We start from the raw sequence: 23920 nt of genomic DNA, 5'->3' as shown, positions 1-23920 counted from the left end.
CGGTCTTGCGGTTCCAGACTGCAGCGCCTTTAACCGCACGGCCACTTCGGCCGGCAGGAGCATATTAGTATTTAAGGCAATCGTAACTGAATGGAAGCTTTCGTTTCGTTTCTTTGTATAGGTGTTTTACTCTTCTCAGTACGGGTGAATCACAGCCGACAGTCTGCGTTTGTTTTACGATAAAGTGTTAATTTCTAATTTGCTGTTAATGGAAATGCTCAGGCAACATTCTGCAGCTTAGCGAAAGCAATTCGGTCGCAGTTAATTTAAATACAGTGAGATGGTAATGAAAGAGGCCACAAGCAGTTTGGGGGTAATTATCGGATCGGGAAAGAATTGTCTGGCTGCAGTTCCCGGACGCTGGCGACACATGGCGCAGGCCTCCCGGCCCGCGAGGCTATAATTCAGCGGCGGTGGCAGGCGAGCATGCAAAGGAGGCGGTCGAGCACGGCCTTTTACAATTGCGGAGCGCTTGTTCCGACTTCGCCGTCCGCCACACCGATAACCGCGCAACGGCGGCGGTTCAGCTGATGAACGGCGAGCGGTCGCCCCGCTGACGCAAACGGCCGCCTCCGAGCCGTAATCTGCGGCAAACACCCAGCTGCAACTGCCCTCGCGTCCGATTTCCATCGATTCACGTCACTCCGCGTTCTGCGCGACACTGTGCAATAGCCGCGACAAATGCCGGAATTTCTGCGTTTAGTGGAGCGAGCCATTACCGACGGTCACGCGCGTGCAGACAAGTGGGCAATAAATATGGCCGGTTGCGAGGAAGCTGCGACTCGCGTGCTGGACGCAGCCCGCAGCTGGAAACCCAGTGCTTCTGTGCGACCGCCGTCATTGATGAACTTACATCTGACATTTCTTAGCTATAAAGGCCTGGAATTTGACCACGGACGCTGCAAACAGAAACATCTGCACCGACTTGGACGAACTTACTTCCCCTACTGTGAACTGAAGAGGAAGAAGATCTTAACATTGAGTTACTTGGCGTGTCGACGACGGAAACAAGTGACGGACGCCCTAGTCTTGTTGCCGAGGAGCATGGGACAGCGGACTATTCAACGTGAAAATGCTGACGGCAACAACGGCCATCAAGATCTTCAGATTATTTTCGAAATGTGGTCTGCTTTCGGATGTTTCTCCATGTTATATAACACTAGTTGCCCCGTGCAAATAATTCGCGCACTATTTTGATCAGACACCAATAAGTAAGTTAGTAACGGACGTATAACATTTAAAAAGCAAATATTGTGTTTGTCAAATTAATTTTATTTCTTAAAACTTATCTTTTTTTTTACAAAAATTCTTTGAAAACAATTTTAGCAGTTATAATGTGACATTTAGTTTTTGATTGTGTGTATGTGTGTGTCACTGAATGTGCGAACTCGTGAGAAAGCCACGTGTATGTTGAAATGTGTGTGAAATCTTATGGGACTTAACTGCTAAGGTTATCAGTCCTTAAGCTTACACCCTGCATCACCAACACACCCATGCCCGAGGGAGGACTCGAACCTCCTCCGGGACGAGCCGCACAGTCCACGACTGCAGCGCCCTAGACCGCTCGGCTAATCCCGCGCGAAAGTCACGTGTGAAAAACAGTTTCTGGTTAATACAAGCGTGCCCTTTGAAGCGTCTGACCTTGTGCCTTATTAATGGTCATAGCGAAGGGTACTATTATTGGAAATTGCTTTCGCATCATTTGCAAAGCCGTGGTTTCTTCAGGAGGTGTGAGACGAAGGCAGAGTATGACCAGAGTCTCATCGGAGTTTTTGTATTTAGCAGTGATGATTATTAGCATTAGAGAGTTAGCACTAATCTTGCACCAACAATTAATCCCTGATTAACGTTAACATTTCTGATTAATATAATAATATCGTTTTTAATTTAAAACCAGTTGATGAGGTGGTAAGTTAGATGAATTTAAAGAAATCAAGAACGCTTCAGGATGCAACTGAAACTGTGTTTATTTCTTCAAGTTGGACAGTATCAGAAATGAGGTAAATTTTTGGCTTTCCAGGTAACAAATTATAAACGACATATTCTTTAATTCTATGACAATAATCATTTTTTAAACATAAAATTGCCTTTGAATATAACTGCGAAACATTTCGTTCATTGGTTTCTCCGGCATTGAATATGGTGGTAATGTAACTATCATAATTATCATAGCAACGTTTAGGAATTTTGATCGTTTCGTTGAAGTAATCATTCATTAAAACCACGATCACCATTTTTTCTCATATTTTGAGTCAACTTGTGAATTTTAACATGAGAACATATGGGTGATAGTTTATCTGTAGTTTCGACAAAGGCTTTTCTATTGGAATGTCTAATGACGAGTAATACTTGACGGAAATCTCTACCAAACAGAATTATTTTGCCTCAATAAGGGAGATTATTAGTCACACTGTCGTAAAAGTTAATCGACAATGCTCAGCGCGTTTTTGAAAGTAAACAATCCAACCGCTGTTGCGCATTATGGTAAAATTATATTGTCAATAGATGGCGCCTTCTAAATTCTTTACACCGACGTGTATGACCGAAATCACGTGACAGCCAGTGCTTGCGTGAAGAACAATAGTAATCGCCGTCGTGCATGTTAGTTAAATAGATGGTCAAATATGACACCTTCTACCCTGTTTTTTTTTTTTTTTTATAAAATAAAGACTTTAACCAAAAAATTTTTTTAAACTGTATATGTATTTTGTATTATTTTAAACTGTATATATCATTTGAGGTGAACGAAATCTTGAAAACTGTGTCCAAGTCATTAACTTTGACTAACAAGGGAACCTCCCCATCGCACCCCCCTCAGATTTAGTTACAAGTTGGCACATTGGACAGGCCTTGAAAAACTGGACACAGATCAATCGAGAAAACAGGAAGAAGTTGTGTGGAACTATGAAAAAAATAAGCAAAATATACAAACTGAGTAGTCCATGCCCAAGATAGGCAACATCAAGGTTAGTGTGAGCTCAGGAGCGCTGTGGTTCCGTGGTTAGCGTGAGCAGCTGCGGAACGAGAGGACCTTGGTTCAAGTCTTCCCTCCAGTGACAAGTTTAATTTTTTATTTTCAGACAATTATTATCTGTCCGTCCGTCCTTCCGATGCGAGGTAACTGCGCCGTAATATGGGGACGCTACACCTAAACAAACATTGAAACACACTACAGCGCACGGAAGAGAGAGTATTCCTGCTAACGAGGCTCCCTGGCTGGCAGTTGACTGTTCGCTACTTTGGACGAGAATCCATTAAATACGTGAGATGTATTTCGTGGGCAATATGAAACCAGCAAATAAATCACACGTATTTTCCTGTGGAGGAATCGGTTGACCTATGACCTTGCGATCAAATGTTTACGGTTCCCATTGGAGAGGCAAGTCCTTTCGTCTACTAATCGCACGGTTTTGCGGAGCTGTGGCAAAACACAGACACTAAACTTATTACAGTGAACAGAGACGTCAGTGAACGAACGGACAGATCATAACTTTGCCAAAATAAAGAAACTAAACCTTACACTTGAGGGAAGACTTGAACCAAGGACCTCTCGTTCCGCAGCTGCTCACTCTAACCACGGGACCACGGCGCTCCGGTGCTCACACTATCCTTGATGTTGCCTATCTTGGGCGTGGACTACTCAGTTTGTATATTTCGCTTATTTTTTTCACAGTTCCACACAATTTCTTCCTGTTTTCTCGATTGATCTGTGTTCAGTTTTTCAAGGCCTATCCACTGTGGCAACTCATAACTAAATCTGAGGAGGGTGCGATGGGGAGGTTCCCTTGTAATTAACATGCGATGTACGGCTTACCGACAAAAAGAAACGTCATTGAGAAGTAATATATATGACATTTCAAAGTATCGTACATGAAAATGGAATCAACAAGTTGAGTGAACACCCAAATGCACGTTATCAGTCAATCACGATGAGAAAACCTGAGAGGTCATTTTGTCGAATTACTTTGCGACGCTGGAATTGCGAAGTTCTTCCATAGCAGAATGATAAAACCTTTAAGGAAACTAAACTTATTAATTACAATGATTGCACGTTACGGTATGAAGGCAGCTAGTGTTATTCAAATACATCAAGCCAAACTCGCCAAGTTGATTTGAGAATTCAGTGATAACGTTTGACTTGAACAATAGATAGTGTGAGTAAACAAGAATGTTTTTCATATGTTACAGACAGCCGCGTGGTTGCAAAAAGCCGAAGTCTATAAAATAAAAAAAAAACTTGTTCCCCAGAATTTCTGTATATGTTGGTATACTGCATACAACTTACGCCTCGGGTTTAAGCTCGTTTTCTCGTGTTCCATTGTAACAAAGTAGCTGTTTTTCTGTATAACACAATCATTGTGTTAATTGCATAAGACGACGTTTATAAACGGAGAGTGCGTGTCCAATGCGTTAAATGTGCAAAATGTGCATATGTTAAAACATATGCACTATTATATAAAGGGGCAAGGTTGTTAGCAAAAATCTCGAAAAGTGTTTGATTGATTTACCTCTTATTTTACACGATTACGGGTATTCTGTTGGGTCGATTGCGAGGAGAAAATGCAATGCTGTGCTGTGTAAATTTTCGATTTCGTTTTCACTCTCGCAGTCGATTTCAACTACGAAAACAGATAATTCAAACCACTAAACACAATTTGAGACTTAAAGGCGGCGTTCCAGTAATATTATTACGCAACCAAAATTTTCCAAAACTTGGTAATGGTACACATTTGCAGATTTAATGTGTGAGAAGTGATGTCAATTCTCACAGGTTCAGTAGCTCGAGAGGTCGCTCTCATACCCCGAATTCCAATTATCCCAACCGATTTACCCGTTCATTTTAAGCGATTTCAGTTCCCAATGAATGTTTCTAATGCGATGACAATAAACAAGGTGGAAAGTCAGAAATCCAACTACGTCGGAATTGATTTACGCTCAGAGTGTTTTCCGCATGGTCCGTTGTATGTTGTTCTTTCACGGACTGAATTAGTTCAGAAAATCAGTTGACACACTTACCACAAAGCAACCAAAAAGCCAGGAACGTTGTACATTTTAAAGTCCTCTAATTTTATTGTACAAATCATTTAAAAACACCTCAAAAACAATAACCAAAAAAGAAGGCAAAGGACCCATACATATTTAGCAGTTGCAAAGCTTTGTCGGTTTCATTAGTACATCTTTATATTGCGTTTATGTTATCATCGTTGTACCTTTCTTAGTAACAAGAACAATTTTGACAACATGATTATTGATCATGCAAAAATACATACGAAAGTAAATATTTTGTCGTCAGACCAAAATTACGATTGTAATTTTTACTTAATGCTACATAGAGCCAAATAAGGTGAACTTTCATCAACGAACGAATAACGTAATAAAAAAATGAGAAGATATTTACCAAGTCATCGACTGTAGAGGGAGGCCGTGAGTTTACCACGTAAATGAAACTACCTACACCTCACGTACTGTGTTCTTAGTATTTATCATAAACAATTCTCTTACGGTACAAGTGCACAACTGGAACAAAATTATATCATTAACCGTTTTAACAATTACCATAATATATAAAATCGCTGTTATATTTGTATTCTTTCCAGACGCCACAATAGGAAAGATATCTGAACACCAATATAGTTTATATGATTTAGAAAACGTGCATTCATAAATAATAATCCAAAGAAGCTAATAATCCAAAGAAATTCACTTATACTTTGCAATACACAATCAACAACTATGAACACAAAATAAACATCCTACATTACTAAATAGCTATTCCGTGGGACTATCATCCATTCCCAGCTGCAGGTTGTCTATCTAACGGTTTTCAGGGGACATAAAAATTTTGTTTTGAGTATCTTATATAATCATTAGCCGAATTTAAAAATGTAAAATACTATCATACTCTACTCATTAAGAGGTATGATCTTACGCTAAAGGCTTAACACAGTAAGTTTACAATTACAGTTAAGAAACTGTGTATACGTCTTGAGGGAGTGCAAATTACCCAGAGTTTATTCATCCAGATTTTAAGAATGAGAGCAATTATCTACTTAAAATAAACGTTACACACAATTTCAAACCTGTACGAACCCTTCTGTCACTGACATCCCTCTAAAAATGACAAAAGTGAAAAAGTTTATCGCTTAATACGTCTTCGGCGTTCAAGTAGTAAAATGGTATCAGACACGACTTTTTAATTTATTACTTCTTTACTACCTACTCTATTCGCAACATATTTTGCAAACAGTATCCACATACACTACTCGATGTACTCACAAAGTTATAACATTGTACGACTCACAGTTCAAGAGATATGACGTCATAAACATTGAGATGCGAGAAAAACTAGCGGACGCTTAAAACGAAGCGCAAATTACCCGGACTATATTCATCCACTGCTTGTTAGTGAGAATACTTAGCGACTTCCAACAAATTTTAAAGACAATTTGAAACCTCTGCAAAACTTTACTCGAGTAGATGCTTAAAGTCAAATGTGTAACACATTAGTGAAGTATCAATGTTTGAGAATGTTTTATACATGCGAATTGGATTCTTTGAAGAATCGGGGGAAAACTGATATGTTGCTATGTTTTGAATGAAGAATTCTGTTTTAGTTGCTTACCTAGATAAAAAATGTTTCCCCAGACTCCCTAATATTTAACAGCAAATTTTCTTTTGTGTATGTGGTTTCTAGCTGTAACTAGATTAAGGTCTCAGCGTCAGTCTTACAGAGGAGATCGAATCCCTTTCTTTTTCCAGATTGTGAATCGCTCTTAATCCCTTTAAAGTACCCGTGTATTCGATTAAATATTTGGTTACTATATTTGGCTCAAGAGCGTATTTTAATGATATACGTACGGGACAGAATAAATTCTTATCTATTTAAGAGGTCAGACTCGTTAAGTGTGTTATGTCACAACAAAATAAGACAAAGTTTGTGTGTAAAAAAAAGAGAGCGGCGGAAGCACGTTTCCAGCCTCGAAAGGTCAGGTAGGAGCAACGTGAAACAATAAGAACGATAAAAACACTAATAAAAAAGGAGATAAATGAACGCATGTTGTCATGTCCGCCGCAATAAAAACGCTTTGGAATATTGGGAAGAAGAAGCAGAATCAGAAGGAAATGGAGGAGGAGGAGGAGGGCCGATGACGTCATAATCAACGATTGAGCAAGAAACAGCAACCATTGCGATGGAAAGAAAACATGGGACTAAAAAGGAAGAAAAAGACCATCGCCTTTGCATATGAATTAGCCAAGCGAAAAAAAGGCGTGAGTCAAAAATGTTGTTATCTTCCTGGTCGAAGCGAAATCAGTAGTTCCACACAATGGAGACCGCAGAGTGATGAAGACACTGCGCGCATAATTGTTCCACCCCCTGTTAGGACAATTTATTTATATTTTTTACATCATTGTATCTCAGATTGCACTAGGAATATGACAGGATGACAGAAATATTTGTTCTGGAGGTGGGACGTTGTTTCAAGCAACAACCGACTGACCAGTGTTTGAGGCTTGCTTTGAGATAAGAAAAATACATATCAAATGCTGTTCTGAATTGGTATCAGCATCAGAATGGCTCTTAGTATACTGTTAGGGGACCCTTGTGATAATATCAGTTAGTATCTGGGTTACAGAAATTAGATTTTTTGGTGCTGCCTTCAAACAAAAGAAACGTGGAGGAAGAAAGCTATGAACATTACGAAGCGGTAAAAATAGAGAATTAAAGAGAAAAGTGACAAGGAAGGTCATGTAGTCCTGTCGAGGATTCGAGTTTCATCAATTCTCATGTAGTTAGTGTTCTATCACTAGCAATTCGCTAGGCCGTGTTAGCTTATAACATATTTGATAACATCTTTTGTTCATCGGAGCTCAATGGCAGCTGACTAGGTCATTCCATTTTTGCGCGGCATGCAGTTAATATCCATCTTTAGCAAGCGCATTAAAGAAACCACAAATTACGAGAGCGTGCTGAAAAGTAATGCCTCCAAATCTTTTATGTGAAAAGTCTTACAACTTTTTAAATAAAACAGACATTAACTTTCTACCTCTTTATTCATCATGTCTACATGTTTGAAACCCTCTGCCGCTAGAAGGCTCCGAATTGTAGTGTGTAACATTGCGATGTGTAACGTTAGGTACACTGGCATGTGAGAAATAACGTGCTGTGATCAAGTTTCGAATTCGAAGAGTTCGTCTACATATGGAACAATCTTTCCTTCAGCATGACAATGCCACAACATTGAGCGCTGTCATATCTGCAACAATCCCTCATCCGATTTTCATATGTTTGTAAAACTTAAGGAACACCTTCCATGCCTTCATACTGATGAAGCAGTACAAGCAGTAGGGGAGGTTATGGCTTCGTCAACAGAGTCAAACATTCTGCTGTGACGGCATCAAGAAACTAGTCTCGTTGGGAGAAACGTGTGCGTCGCCAGCATGACTAAGATGAGAAATAAATGTGTTGACATGAAGAATAAAAAAGCAGAATGTTAATAACATTTGTGTTATTTAAAAACCTTAAAGAGTATCCGCGTGAAAAATTCGGAAGCACTACTTTTCAGCACGCCCCCGTGGGGAAGGTCGAGACAATTTTTTATAATGTCACTAGAAGCAACGTTGTCTGGAGTTTAATGTGGTGGAAGGCAAAGGAGACAAAGTTTTATTTAGTGAGGCAGGTGCACTGTTTCATCGACTGGTGATGTATTAAAGGAGCGGAAAAGAGCTGTGGAGACATGCCCGTCTTCAGAGATGGCTCTTTTGAATTTCTCTCCCTACTGAGTTCATTGTAGGAATTTGTCAGACGGGGATTTAGTTCTAAGATAAAAATCTGATTTAATAAAACGGAAAATATGAAAAGTTGAACTGGAAGCAAAGAGTGGCAATAGTACTGCACACATCGTGGCCACTAACATTTTCACTCAGAGTAACTTTCGATACTTTAAAGAAACCGACAGCTTAATTTCGTAAATTTCAGCTTCATTAACTGCCACGAGAGGGTAACATAAAAACCAATGTGTTTCCGTAACTTTCTAGCCCACTAAGCTACAGACATATTTTTTTATAAATTGAAATATGTGGTTTTTAGTATGATAACAGTGATACTCGATAAGACGTAACAGTACGAGAAGATCGTTTTGTGGTTAAAAGGAAAAAAAAAAGTAAAAACTCTTTTAATACTTTGGTTTTGTCGTGTTCTGCTTGAATGGCACAACATTCGGAATTTTACAGAGCTGTCTAGATGGGAGACACGTAATCACATATTGTCGCTCGCAGTATTTGAAGCTAATATAGTGGAACGAATATCTATATAGATGCGATTTGTCGGGAGGTATGACATTATCTGTTTACTATACGTTGTTCGTTGAAGAAGAAAGAGAGGAAGATTGCCGGCCGGTGTGGCCGAGCGATTCTAGGCGCTTCAGTCTGGAACTGCGCGACCGATACGGTCGCAGGTTCGAATCTGTCTCGGGCATGGATGTATGTGATGTCCTTAGGTTAGTTAGGTTTAAGTAGTTCTAAGTTCTAGGGGACTGATGACCTCAGATGTTAAGTCCCATAGTGCTCAGAGTCATTTGAACCATTTTAGAGGAAGATTAACGTCCAATCGGCTGAGAAATCATTAGTGGCGGAGCACAAGCTTGGATTACAGAAGGATGGCGAAGGAAATCGGTCATTTCCTATTCAAAGGAATCATTCCGGCATATCCTTGGAGCGATTTAGGTAAAACACAGAAAATTAAAATCTGTAAGGCGAGATGGGTATTTCAAATGTCATTCTCCCGAATGCGAATGCTGTGTGCTAGCCATTGCGCCACCTCACTCGGTTTCTTGTATGATTTGTGCGTTTGACAGTAGTTGGTGTGCGAATATATTACATTAATTTCAAGAACCTACTCTTACTGCTTCTATGCTCACTCTTTTACTTTAATACTTTTCTGGGAGAAAGGCTTATAGTTCTGTAAAGTTTTTCAAAGCTTCGATGACGTTGGGACGAAATGGATTGTGCCTACCCACAAACCATTACAGTTCTGTTTCGCTGTTCTTGATCTATTCTGGAGATATTCTTCAAAGGTTAGTAGCAAGGCAGCCGAATATTCGTTCGTGAAAATGATTTTAAACATAAAAAATAGATCTTAGATTTAGTGACAATATTTCAACATAAATATTTTTCACAGAACAAAAAACAACTGAATTTATGCATAGCTCTCAACAGACCTGATCTAAATTGAAACTGATTTCCAATCGAAGCTAACTCGGAGAAGGATTATGTTGAGCGTCACAAGTTTTCTAATACGGTACTTTTACTTGTGACTTAAACGGCGGAATAAGTAGCCGTAAATTTGAAAATGCACTATTCATATATCTCTCTCCGCAATTTAGAGCACACAAAAGACAGAACGAAAAGACACTATTCATATATCTCTCTCTGAAATTCAAAGCCCCACAAAAGACAGAGCGATACGCCGCTACTGTGTCCGGGCGAGCGGCTGATTGCAGGCCGGCAGTTGGTCCGTCGTCGGCCGGCAGGTTTCGTGCCGCGCGCCCGCACTCTCAGCCACCGTGCGCCCTAAGCCTCAATCGCTCTCCCATCTAATCGGTTAACTAGTCAATACCGTAACACCTGGCGTGATTGCAGGACATTACTGCACATGAGGGAGAAATTAAAGTAGGTGATAGCTCTAGACCGCTTTCAGTCACATGACGAACGGGACACAGAGCTTTTATACAAGCACATGACGTATGAACGAAGAAAAATTCAGGACTGTGAGATTTATTTTATCACGGATTCCGTTACTATTTTGTCACCACTATAATTCTTATTATTTATTTGTTTGATTGCTATCGGTTACGAAGCTCTACAGTATCGCCTTTAGAAACTTCCACATCAGCACAAAATAAGTTACTGTCGCCACCGGCCGGCCGCGGTGGTCTCGCGCTTCTAGGCGCGCAGTTCGGAACCGCGCGACTGCTACGGTCGCAGGTTCGAATCCTACTTAGGGCATGGATGTGTGTGATGTCCTTAGGTTAGTTAGGTTTAAGTAGTTCTAAGTTCTAGGGGACTGATGACCACAGTTGTTAAGTCTCATAGTGCTCAGAGCCATTTTTTTTGAACTGTCGCCACCACAGCCAGAAGATTGTTTCAGGTAACTGCAGTTAATTTCAGTAGGAGATTACGACGAGTTACGGCTAGCTGGTGAGCCATGTAGAATCAGACGTATCGACAACGTAGTGTCGCAACTACTAGAAAAGTTTCTGGTTATGAACTATCGGCACTACCTCTATTTTCCGTGAGTGGCTTTACTGTGTGTGGCGGAGCGTAGAACTATGGTTCCACATGTTTAATTTAAAAGACTTTATTATATGCTCAAAAACTTGAAACTGCGTTTAAAGTAGTAACCAAGGTTACAATCACGGCTTAGAACTGGTGATATACTCCTAAAATGATCTTAAAACGATATTTTTTGCGACAGAAGTGCTGCACTCTTACGTTCCGGATGACTAATCGAGAATAACAATCCGAGTGAGATGGATGTTTGTTAACATGTACTAGTAATCATTAATACGATGACCCCAGTTAATGTTGATGGCATATAAACATTTATTTTTAAAGTTTCTAACATCGCAATCTGATTTCGATGAGGTGAATTGAGGCACGTATCTTAGGTGCGAATAGCCATTGCGTTTCTAGCGGTTTCTAGAACTCGGAAATTTGACTTCAGACTAGGCCGATGTATCGCTAAGCAAATGCTAAGGATTTAGTACATGTATCGCCGCATTCACATTCAACAGGAAAAATCGGAAATTTTATTTCGTAGTAGGACTCTTCTTTGCAGAGTCAGCCCTGGAGTACAAAGTTCAAATGGCTCTGAGCACTATGTGACTTAACTTCTGAAGTCATCAGTCCCCTAGAACTTAGAACTACGTAAACCTAACTAACCTAAGGACATCACACACATCCATGCCCGAGGCAGGATTCGACCCTGCGACCGTAGCGGTCGCGCAGTTCCAGACTGTAGTGTCTAGAACCGCTCGACCACCGCGGCCGGCTCAGCCCTGGAGTGAAGTGCTTCGTATAAAAAACGTACTGCTTGTGGTACGTGCGATCGTTCCACAACCAATGAAATCAGTAGGGAGAAATTCTGACCTTCCAATTGCCATGCTTGTCTCTATAACTATGTCTTTATTGCATTTTCTTGGGCTTGTAAGAAAAACTGAATGGGAAATACCATTATTTAATTTTACATATATGACATAAATTGGGGTTAAATGGCAGTTTGTAGGCCAACTGTGTGCTGCGCTAATTAAATGATTAATTACTTTAGTATAATATAAGCAAATGACACTATCACAGTAGTCCGGGCAGTGCACGCCCCAGGTGATTCAGTTCAGTTTGAGGTTCATACACAATGAGAAGGTATAGCTGTATCACTCACGCTTTACTAGTTCTATGAACACAGATAATAAAAAGAGCGAATAAAATAACAATTCCAAACGTGTCCCCCTATGACTGAACTATATGTTCAATTTTGACTTGATCCTAGTATCTCCTGCAAGTACGTTCTACGAATTTCTCATTAAAAGTACTATAAACTTAAATTACGCAAATCAAGTAACGTAGGAACGCAAAAATAGGAAATTCATTATTTGTCCTTACTTTACGACCTATATGTAAGTTCATTCTCTGGAACGTGAAACACGTGTGAAAATCTGCCGGTGGCGGCGTAACTGATTATTGAGTCGAACAATTAAGAAATGGAACTTGCAGTCTTTCTTGGTGGATTGAAATACAGGTAATAAAATATTTTGGTTACCGCAAGATTTTGCTTATCGAATTTCTTATTGACGCATATCCAAAGAATATGTAGCACGATTAATAGTAAGTGTATGTCTTACCTGAGTTTTAACAAAACGACTGTTATAACTTCGAGAATATTGCGTAATGACTGTGTGAAATAATGCTGTCTAGCTCTGACCAATAGGAGGTAGTTATAATCTCGTGTGGTTTAATGGCCTGTTGCAAGTCTTTTAATTGGACGCCACTTCGACGAACTGCGTGGCCCTAACCTACCTCACTAACTCATCCGGGGAAAGCGGACCTATAGCTTAACGTGGAATCCGAAACACGTGTACTATACCACCAGACTCTGCTAATACATGAAAGCGAAGATGGGAGACGAATGGCAAAAAATAATGGGTGTTTTTCAGGCAATGAAGTTTCTTGCTCATGATATTCCTCTCATTGGAAAACTCACTGTCGAACTTGTGTGTAAAGAATAATACAGTGGGCAAATAATATGTTTTTTTGCCTCTATTGTCTAAGAAAAGGAAAATAATATATTACACCTGTTAGGGCGAGTTTCCCGTAGTTAATATACAATCAGCTGCTACTAAAATCTATCGAATAAATTACTTTGTTGTCACTAAACACAACACTTCCTCATATTGGTGTCTTTATATACACACAAACTTCTTGGTTACCCCAATGTATTAAATAAATCCACCACTAATAATATTTAGTAAATGGTTTCGTGTGGTGACTGCATAGTCCGTATTTTCTCGCAACAAAAGCAGTTTGACGTAATCAAATACGAATGTTTTACGTGTAGAAACCGTACGAGTCTTCGTTTGTAATATTTTCATAATTTGCTTTTAAACGTGTTTGTTGACAGAAGTGCGACTCCATTAAAATTCTTTACGATGTTTACGTTTTCTGGAATTATCATTTCACTGCTGAAACTGACTACGGGAAAGGAGATGTCTGTCAACTTTGATTAACTATTCCGGAAACAATGCGGAAAGTTTACGATCTATTCTTATCCAATGTGAGAATTTTTTTACTGTTATGGTTTAATATTAATGTTCATTTGGCTGCAGAGTGCTGACAGTTCTTCTCTACTGCAGACAACGATAGTTTTAGAACAAACAAAAATAAGTTAGAAACAAACTAAATATAATAAGAACGCAGCTGAGAAGAGTTTCGTTATTCTATATCACTTCGTACGCTTTTCTTCAAATTTTTATATGTGACCGCTCTTGAATATAAGCAGTAAATGTTTGGCGCACATCATTCTAGCTAAAACGCTGAATTTACAAAAAAGATGAAAGTTAACGGAAAGTTTAAACACTTCCGTTTCTTCATTTTTGTTTACTCGCCACATGAAAGCTGTTCACGAGAGGAATTTCAAATGTCAAGCTGCTACAAATCAGTTGTCCGCGTGCAAAAAGTTATCAGGGTACGGCCTTTGAATGTTTCAAACTTAAAAAGCGTTTGTGTAGTGACGATCTATTCTGTCGTAACTATCTGGCACATCTGTTGAAATACACACGTATTAAAAAAATTAAATAGATCCTGAGTAAACTACACTACCGAAATTGAAAATAAGAGAATGAATACTCCGTAGGAGGCGACACAGTATCGCTTTACTGGGGCTATTTCTTATCTTTTGGAACTAACATGTTTTAAGATTTTTATAACCATACAATGTTGGCTCTCACGGGTGGTACCTGCAAGCTTGATACTTTGGTTATATGGCCCTTTGACTACGGCTTAATACCCGAATAACTAAAATCAAAAGCGCTTTTTAAAACCTTTTTAATTGCACATGTAGTTACCCTGGCTCTCAGAGCAGTACTAGTATGACAATTGTAACAGTAGGATTATTTAGCAATCGAATGTCTGTATTCGATAAGATGCAAAATGATTTAAACAAGATACGGTGTGAAAAGTGGCAGTTGACCGTGAACAATAAGAAGTGTGAAGCCCTCCACATGAACACTGAAAAAAAAAAACTATTAAATTTCGGTTGCATGTAAATTACACAAAATTAATTGTTGCAGTTCAGTTAAATACCTTGGGATTACAACTGCAAACTGCTTAAACTGGAACCATCAAGTAGAAAATGTTGGGGGGAAAGCGAAGCAAACAGTTAGCTTTATTGACAGAATACTTATGCAAAAAACCTACTAAAGTGACTGTGCCTCAATACTTTTCCTTCCTCTTCCAAAGTGTTGCTGCACGGTATGGGATTCTTAACGGGTAGGGTAGCTGAAGGACGTCAAAAAATTTCAAGGAGGTGAGCTCCTTTTGTGTTATCACGAAATATGGGAGAGAGTGTCTCGGCCACTGCGGCGAGATGATGTCACGAAATATGTAATTAACTTTCTTCTCTGAAAGCGAATATATTTTTCTGACTCGCACCTACTTAGGAAGAAATGACAATAGTCATTTGGTAGCAGAAATCAGAGCTCTCACGGGAAGAGTTAAGTGATCATGTTTGCTATGGTCTATTCGAGAGCGGAATGAACAAAAATAGAAAGTGTTTGTATGAACCCTCTGCCAAGCACTTAAGTGTGATCTGCATTGTAGTCATATACATGTGGAAAGTGTAAGCCCCTTCAGTGATACCGAAAATTTCGCCATTCTCAAAACCGGATAGTAATAGCTTCCTTAAAACAGAATGATTATCATTGGAATTGCCCAGGAACACGGTTTAATTGAGCTGGATTCAATGATGAAGAGAGTGTGTATTTGCCAACTGAAAATCAAATTATTATTTCGTCATCTACTATCGTCATGGATGAAGCCACCTCTTTTTCATTTTATATAATCATAATTACATTTTCCGCCACTCCAGTTACTTAGCTGTTTCAGGAGGTAGTTTCCCTGCCCCTTCTAACAAATTCCAGCATGTTATCTTATCTTTGCGTTGCTAGCTCAAAAACGGTTAGTCTTTGAAATGGAAATGCTGACGGCGAATAACTGAATTTTATAACCATTTGTCTCAAATATCAATACCTAGTCAGCAATATAACTGAGGACTCGCCACGGTATTTCATCATTTTAATGTCCTCTGTTTGCGCTGTAATAGCATGTGAATAGTGCGTCATCTTCACTTGTCCGATACGATCTCATGGCTCTATCGAGAATCCCGGATGAAGTGTTTCACGGAATACGTCGCTGCGAACGAGTGCGCAGAGTAGCATCTGCTCTTCGCCGAGGCCACATATAAGGCTGGGAACCAGTTTGCCTATCCGACGCTCTGTAAGCAATGGATGCGAGCAATTGTGTTCGCTCAATTTGCCCTTACATCGCATGCTCGGCTGTGAGTACGTGAGAGAATGGACTGAACACTAGGCGGGCGACACATCGCAGTGTTCAAATGATATAGAGGTTCTCTTCATAAGGGGAAAGGTGGACAGATACTTGCAGTAGTTTATAATTGTCGTTATATGTAAGAGGCAATGTGCCGACTAACCGACTCAGAGACCCATCGTCGCTCAGCTGAAACCACTAAGGATAGAAACTTGAAATTTACGGAGAGTGTTGATCTTATACTGTAGGCGTCGTTTAAGAAGGGATTTTTCGATATTTTACCGCTAAGGGGTGAAACAGGGGATGAAAGGCTTTGCAAAAAATGTGATATTTAAGAAAATTTAGAAGCTGGTTTCTTCGTCAGATATAAAAAAAAGGTTATGTCGGCAGTTTTAGAAATTTAACTTCTAAAGAGTGAAATAGAGGATGAACGATTTTTTGCAAATATGCTGCTTTTAAGGCAATTTTTGAAGCTAGAACTAGCAATATTGGTGTTTGGATTTTCGGTCAGAAACATAAAAAAGTGTTTAAACATTTTTGGAATTTTAACCATTAAGGGGATAAAATAGTGCGTGAAAGATTATTTTGGAAATAAATCATTACTGAGCTATTTAAAGCTACTTATGTGGACGTTGGTATTTGACTTCTTGGTTAGAAATAAAAAAAAATACGTGTTTCATTAGTTTTGTAAATTCAACCCCTAGGTGAAACAAGGGATGAAATGTTTTACGAAAATAGCATTTTTGAGGCCAAATCTATGAAGACGTGAATTTGGCTTCCGGGTTAGAAGTAAGAAATTCCGCGTTTCAGTGCTTCGAGAAATTCAACCTCTAAGGGGGTGAAATAGGGGCTGACAGTTTCACTAACTCATCACCGCCCAGCCAAAACTGCTAGGGATAGAAATTTGAAATTTGGAGAGGGCGTTGCTCTTATACTGTCAGCATCGTTTAGTAAAAGCCTGTTCGAAATACCAGCCCAATGGGGGAGAAGCAAGGGTTGAAGATTTGTTTTGAAAATATATCGCTGTTACGGTAATTTTGAAGCTAGAACTACGAAAATTGATATTTAGTTTCTCAGTCAGAAATAAAAAAATAAATGCTTCAGCAGTTTTGAAAATCCAATCACTAAGGGGGTAAAACAGTAGGTGAAAGTTTATTTTGAAAATAAATCTTTATTTAAGTGCTACTAAAGCATTTTTAAAGCTACAGACGCGGATATTGGTATTTGATTTCTCGGTTGGAAGTAAGAAAGATACGTCTTTCAGTTGTTTTGTAAATTCAGCCCCTAAGGAAGTGAAACAGGAGGCAAAAGGCTTTATGAAAATATTTCTTTATATTAAAATATTTTTAAAGCTAAATATATGAAAAGTGAAATTTGACTTCTAAAGAAATATGTGTTAAGGGATGCAAATTTGTGTGGAAGTATCACCACATGAATTCAAAAGGCGGGATTAAAAAAGACGTCCGACTCCAGTTACCGGAATCACTTTTTTGTCAGAAGTATATTCTGAAAAGACCATGCTTCTATAACCTTAATCAGCGTTAAACGCTTAAAAGATGTGGCAGTTTGTTGAAGAATATATAAATTCTTCATAATCATTACACACTTTTGCTAGTGAAATAATTTTTTCACGTCGCTACGATCTTCGTCACAGACTCTGGAGACTGAACCACTGTGCTGAGTCCTCACAGAACAAGAGTTGCGCAAAGTATTTCTTTCAGAGGGCGTCGGTACGCTCATACAACTATTTTATGAGGAAATAGGATGATTTAGCAAAATCCTGTGAATGACTGCAGACAAGACTGTACCTTCCAGTTAAATTATTGTTGTGACACTATAGTGCCGATAAGTGACCAGCTACTGTAGCTGCCTGATAGAGATAAATTTCAAACGGGCGCTTGGAGCAGCCTGTGGCTACCGCCTTACTTGTACACTGACAAGTTATTCCGATTCGTTCCGCTACTTGGGGAAAACTAATTTACATATTGTACAAGTGTCAAGAAGAGAAAAATGCTGCGGTATCTGGGGTGCAGCACGAAGGGGAGTCGTAGGTTGTCTAAACTTTCTCTCGCAGCAAATATACAGATTCGTATACAGCGGGTCGTTAGAAATTAGGCCGAGTGAGTAAGGTTTCGAATATGGAGTTTTATTAGGAGATATTCCCTTTATCGGCTACGGTAAATGCAAAATGTAACGAAGTGTATAATTTCAACACTTATGCTGACTCCAAAGATTTCTCACAAGCGTGAGTTTTGTCGTGACGTAACACGGAGGCGTACTACTGCATCTGACAGCATCTGTCTGCAGTCATCCCGAACAAACGCCAGGAGCAAGATGAATAGCCTGAGAGGGATCAACTGTGGACCTCCCCGACGTCCGCATTTAATCTCACTTTACTTTTTTCCTGTGAATGTCTTGAAATATGTAACTAACGATGTCCCAATAAAAACGGAAACAGATTGGCCCATATAAAATCTTATCTACATCTACATCTACATCTACATTGATACTCCGCAAACCACCCAACGGTGTGTTTCAGTTTCGTCCATCATTAGATCGAGTACAATATCATTGTGTTCAGCATTTTGCTGCTTGATTGTTCCAAGTAGAACTGCTTTCTTGTTTACCAGCAAAGGAAACTTGGAAATAATACGACAACGAGTGATTTCTAGCAACTGTTGTTCTTACTGTTTTGTCTAATAAATAGATGTATCGTTTTTCTTTAAAATATGAGGTACAGCTAATTGTTATATTGGAAACGTTCTTTTGTTTTCAGCATTCAGTTTAGTTCCCAGTTAGTTTTACTTGGTCCTTTTCCAGAGTTTAAGTATTTCTTTAAAAACCTACGTACTTCTTGTTACGCATTATCCTTCTTCCGGGATGAGACTGGTTCACATAACGTTCGATTTTATTTCTTCCGTAAAACATGTCAGCCAGGGCCGCGATCGCACCGTCAGCAGTACCACAGTCAACTCCACGCTATAGTCACCTCCAGCGAAATTATAGCATTGACGCGAGTTTAAATTGCAATATATTTCGTTCATCTGATGATGTATCTACATCAAAATATAGGACGTCTGTTTGTTCAGCTATTTCTTCGTATATACTTTCCTTCGTCAGATATCATATACAAGTGTGAGCATGGAACACGCCGCTCACTGCGGTTTTGCACCGTTACTCTTTTTCGTAACACAGCTCTACGTATTACCACTCGATCCATTTTCTTGCACAGACGCTCTTGTCCGGAAAATTCGTCTTAAAATTCACGAGAGTCAATTAAATCAGTCGATTAAAAGTGCAGTAAGACGTTCTTCTCTTTTAGAAATGAAAGTAACTAAAATGTAAGAGTAAGTGCGTGCACTGTACGTTTTCAAAATGAAGCAAAGAAACTGAAAAAGAAAAAAAAACGTAGATTTCCGAAAGCATACATCACGGTTAACCGAAACGAAGAGCAGTCAACAACATGCAATATCTTATGTTAGATGGCGAACCCAAATTTGTGTTAAAGTTGTAGTCTAGAACAGGGGTTCCCAAATCTTCCCCTGACGGAAAACTTTGAGGATTGTCATACTTCAATGAAACACTGTGTTTATATTGCAAGTTATTACAATTAAAAAAATTAAATAACTTTCTCTATCAGTGATCAGTTTTAAATTATAACTAACAACACAGTTATCATAAGGAAATTTGAAAGAAATAATTGAATATGCCGAAAGAAACGCCATATTATTAACAGTTTTTTGAGATGCACTTATTCACTTCCCACGGAACACCAGTGTTACGTGGAATACAGTTCGGGAAACCCTGGTCTGGCCACCGAGTGTCGAATTTAATGTTCTGTACTCGGAAAACATGCAACGCAAAATCACCGAGGATGAGAGTTTGAAGTAGAAAATTACTATTGTTGTAACGAAGAGTGCCCTACATCCTTTATTGACGCTTTATTGACACTGTCAGAAATTGAGGTACGAATATTGTTCAAAGAGAATTACGAGTTTTATGCAGAACGACATTTTTTGTCGCGTCTAGACGACGCTGATTGTTAAAATATCTCATGCGATTACTTCGGGCAGTAAAAATTATTTTAAGAATAGTGTGTGCTTGCTTAACGGTGATGGTTATTTTTACCTGTTTGAGACCACAGAGCTCAACATACTTTATTTTCCGCTTTCTGTAGCATTGCGTGTAATCGGTTAATGGTGTCTTTTTTTTTTTGGGAGTCAGAGATGTACATATCACGCCGACTCCAAGTATCCTTGGAAATCAGTGCGAAAATGAACTGAATACAAAATTCTTTACCAGACCATTGAACTGATTAAACACGAATTCAGCAGTGTTATTAGAAGAAAAAATATAGGAAAGGAAATTTTAGTTACCATTTGGAACCAGAATCTGAGTGTACGAAGCTTACCTAATGCGAATCTCAAAAGTTTATCTGATGTCATTAAGTAGGCACTTGCTGGCAAATTGTTTGACGGGACTTCCGCGTGCACAGTAAAGCCTTGTCGTAAAGTGAGTAGCACTGACTACAGAGTACTATTTCGGCAGAGTGGTGAATGGATCAGTTCATACATTTTGTTGTAGATGCTTAGAGGCAAGAAATGACAGAAAGACAAAGGTATGAAATGAAGTCATGTTATAATCAAGCTTCGATATTATCCCGTAATATGAGTGATTAAAATTGAAAATCATGTGTACAACATCCAAAAAAATCTCGTTCGAGTAAGCAAGTCAACAAGGGACCTATGAGTATACTGAAATTTTACTGGAGTGAAAAGGGCATTCTTTCCATTTGCACTGACACAGGCTTCAGAATGAACAGGATGTCAGGTTCGCAGATAATGATCCTTTGTTGTTATTGAACGCTCTTGTCTTAGGTACGTTGAAGATACACATCAATGGCCCACAACTTCCTATTGTGGCAATGCAAAAACTTCTCATTAATTCACGAAATAGAATATCGCACTTTTTCCACTAAACATATATCTAGTGGATAAATTAAAAGACCTGGCAGCGTGTCACGAAAAGCGGAGTTCATGGAACAATTAAAATTCCATTCAGCTGGTGCATATTTCTGATTGAAGCAATTACAGTTACGTAAATAGATTGGTTATTACAACGGACTGCCGGGAAACTTTTTCATTCTTCTTTTTTTCCCAAATCTTCGCAGAGACTCTTCAACCCAGATGCGTTATATGTCGGCGTTAAAGTTAATTTTTTCCTGTTCGCAGGGTATTTTCAGCTTACAGTTTTCTACATTGACGGATTCACTACAACTCGCATATTTGCTTCCTCAATCAAAGTGTTTATTCGTAAGATTTCTTGCTAATTGCCTTTAAAACACAGGTTTTACTTCAAAAGAAAAGCCGTGGCAGTGTTTCAATAACATTTACTGTTTTAGCCCTCAGATATCGCCAGTTTTCTTCACAACAGACGTTTTGGATTCATAAGCAATCCTTCCTCAGACCTACCTTTATCCTCGTCAGTTTGGGATTAAAATAGCCTCCACATACGGTGCTCAGAGGCTTGGAATAGTACAATTCACTGTAGCTTCACATTTGCGTTTGGACAACAGTTGTTTCGCAAGCTTTATTTCAGTATTTTGTATGTTCATCGAGACGTTTAACGGGACTCAGAATTTTCACTTACATTACGCTTTTTACCTCGACCTTCTCCTTCATAGCACGTCTACCGTCGGACACACATTCATTAGATGAAATTGTGGATTTTGATCTCATCAGCGCTCATTTTATAATTTAGATGTTATATTATACTTCTTGTAATTATTGAACTCGCATTTCAAAAGAAGAGATAACATATAAACTATAACCTTAACTGCTTGTCTTAATTTTGTTTCTGAGAATGCAAGACGCGTTGCGAAGACTCTTCCAACAAAAACGACATAATAGGCTCAAATATCTTGCGAGGATCGTTGATTTTAAAGAAAATGAAAATAAAAATTGTTAATTGGTGTTCTTGTGTGATCCATCGCAAGAATTCGTCCTTTATAATCACAGTTCTCATTTCATAAAAAAATTAACAGCTATAGTTGCAATGAAGTGAGCTACCACACTTCCCAATCTTCTATTACTCTCTTTTCCTGCCGCTTCAACAAGGAACCTTTCCGCACGTCTCAGATATAGCTAAACGTCCACTGGGGGGATTTATGTGCAGCCATATTGGCCTTTATGAACATCAAAACTTGTTCTGTTAAAATATTTCTTCGTCTACCGGTATTTCTTTTCTTTAGATTCCAGCGCGGCGTTTTCTCTTTTGTAAAACGTGTTTTCGGCTTTTTCTGCCATCACACTAAGAAAGATCTCATTTAGAAGTGTAAGCTGAATTCAGTATATTAAGAGATGTGTAGTGTCAAATACGGAATAAATAGAAAAATGTGTGCTAGACGAATACTATTCGCTTCATAATAAAGTTATTCAATAGATAAGGAAAAACTCCATTCCCACTCAAACTGAACTGCGTTATGAATACTACGCTACTCGGTATGTGCTGCTGTTTCAAATGTTACATAATACCTAAAAAAATGGGAATCTTTCCCTAATGACTTTGCATTTATTGAATCTCGCATAAAGAGAAGATCTAGCAACTGACAATAGTGGATTTATAATTAGAACTCGGTACTACCGTTTGATGCGTCATAGAGAGAAACTTTCTCCACCGCTAACATTTCTGGCGCAGTGTAATGGAAATGACTCCACTAACTGCAATACAAAGAAATTATTCAGATTTAAAATATTTGCTTAACTGAGCATTCACGTTTAGTCATGCTAGAATACGTGCGATAGAGTTTCAAAAGGATTCAAGGAATTTGTCTGTCGGATTATTTTGTGTGCTCTTCTGCAATGGCTAGCAATTTGTGTTTGCTGATACAGAACAAAACACTAGCGTGCGAATCTAATTTAAATTCCATGTACTTCGTGACATGTCCGCAGTCAGATCTGGCTAACTTTGTTAGTACCTGAAAGAGATTAGTACCTGGATAAAAACCGGTGACCAAGACAGTAAGAAACAATAGAATCAATAGTTATTTTCGAAAATTCAGCAATTATCTCAATACCTCAACTATTAGGGCGGTAATAAACACTTCACACTTCTAGATTTTTCTACAAACCCGTTAAAAATACACTCCTGGAAATGGAAAAAAGAACACATTGACACCGGTGTGTCGGACCCACCATACTTGCTCCGGACACTGCGAGAGGGCTGTACAAGCAATGATCACACGCACGGCACAGCGGACACACCAGGAACCGCGGTGTTGGCCGTCGAATGGCGCTAGCTGCGCAGCATTTGTGCACCGCCGCCGACAGTGTCAGCCAGTTTGCCGTGGCATAGGGAGCTCCATCGCAGTCTTTAACACTGGTAGCATGCCGCGACAGCGTGGACGTGAACCGTATGTGCAGTTGACGGACTTTGAGCGAGGGCGTATAGTGGGCATGCGGGAAGCTGGGTGGACGTACAGCCGAATAGCTCAACACGTGGGGCGTGAGGTCTCCACAGTACATCGATGTTGTCGTCAGTGGTCGGCGGAAGATGCACGTGCCCGTCGACCTGGGACCGGACCGCAGCGACGCACGGATGCACGCCAAGACCGTAGGATCCTACGCAGTGCCGTAGGGGACCGCACCGCCACTTCCCAGCAAATTAGGGACACTGTTGCTCCTGGGGTATCGGCGAGGACCATTCGCAACCGTCTCCATGAAGCTGGGCTACGGTCCCGCACACCGCTAGGCCGTCTTCCGCTCACGCCCCAACATCGTGCAGCCCGCCTCCAGTGGTGTCGCGACAGGCGTGAATGGAGGGACGA

The 23920-nt window shown here is 39.5% G+C and overlaps 1 long non-coding RNA gene across 2 annotated transcripts in view; it reads right to left on the bottom strand.

The window, feature by feature from the left end:
* Positions 1-23920, bottom strand: part of LOC124615716 — a 477536-nt gene that overhangs the window by 349674 nt on the left and 103942 nt on the right. The window lies entirely within an intron of this gene.

This window comes from Schistocerca americana, chromosome 5, assembly GCF_021461395.2.
Source record: "Schistocerca americana isolate TAMUIC-IGC-003095 chromosome 5, iqSchAmer2.1, whole genome shotgun sequence".
In the NCBI taxonomy this organism is placed as follows: Eukaryota; Metazoa; Arthropoda; class Insecta; order Orthoptera; family Acrididae; genus Schistocerca; species Schistocerca americana.
The sequence above is the reverse complement of the archived record's forward strand: the minus strand, read 5'-3'. Positions and strand labels throughout refer to the sequence as shown.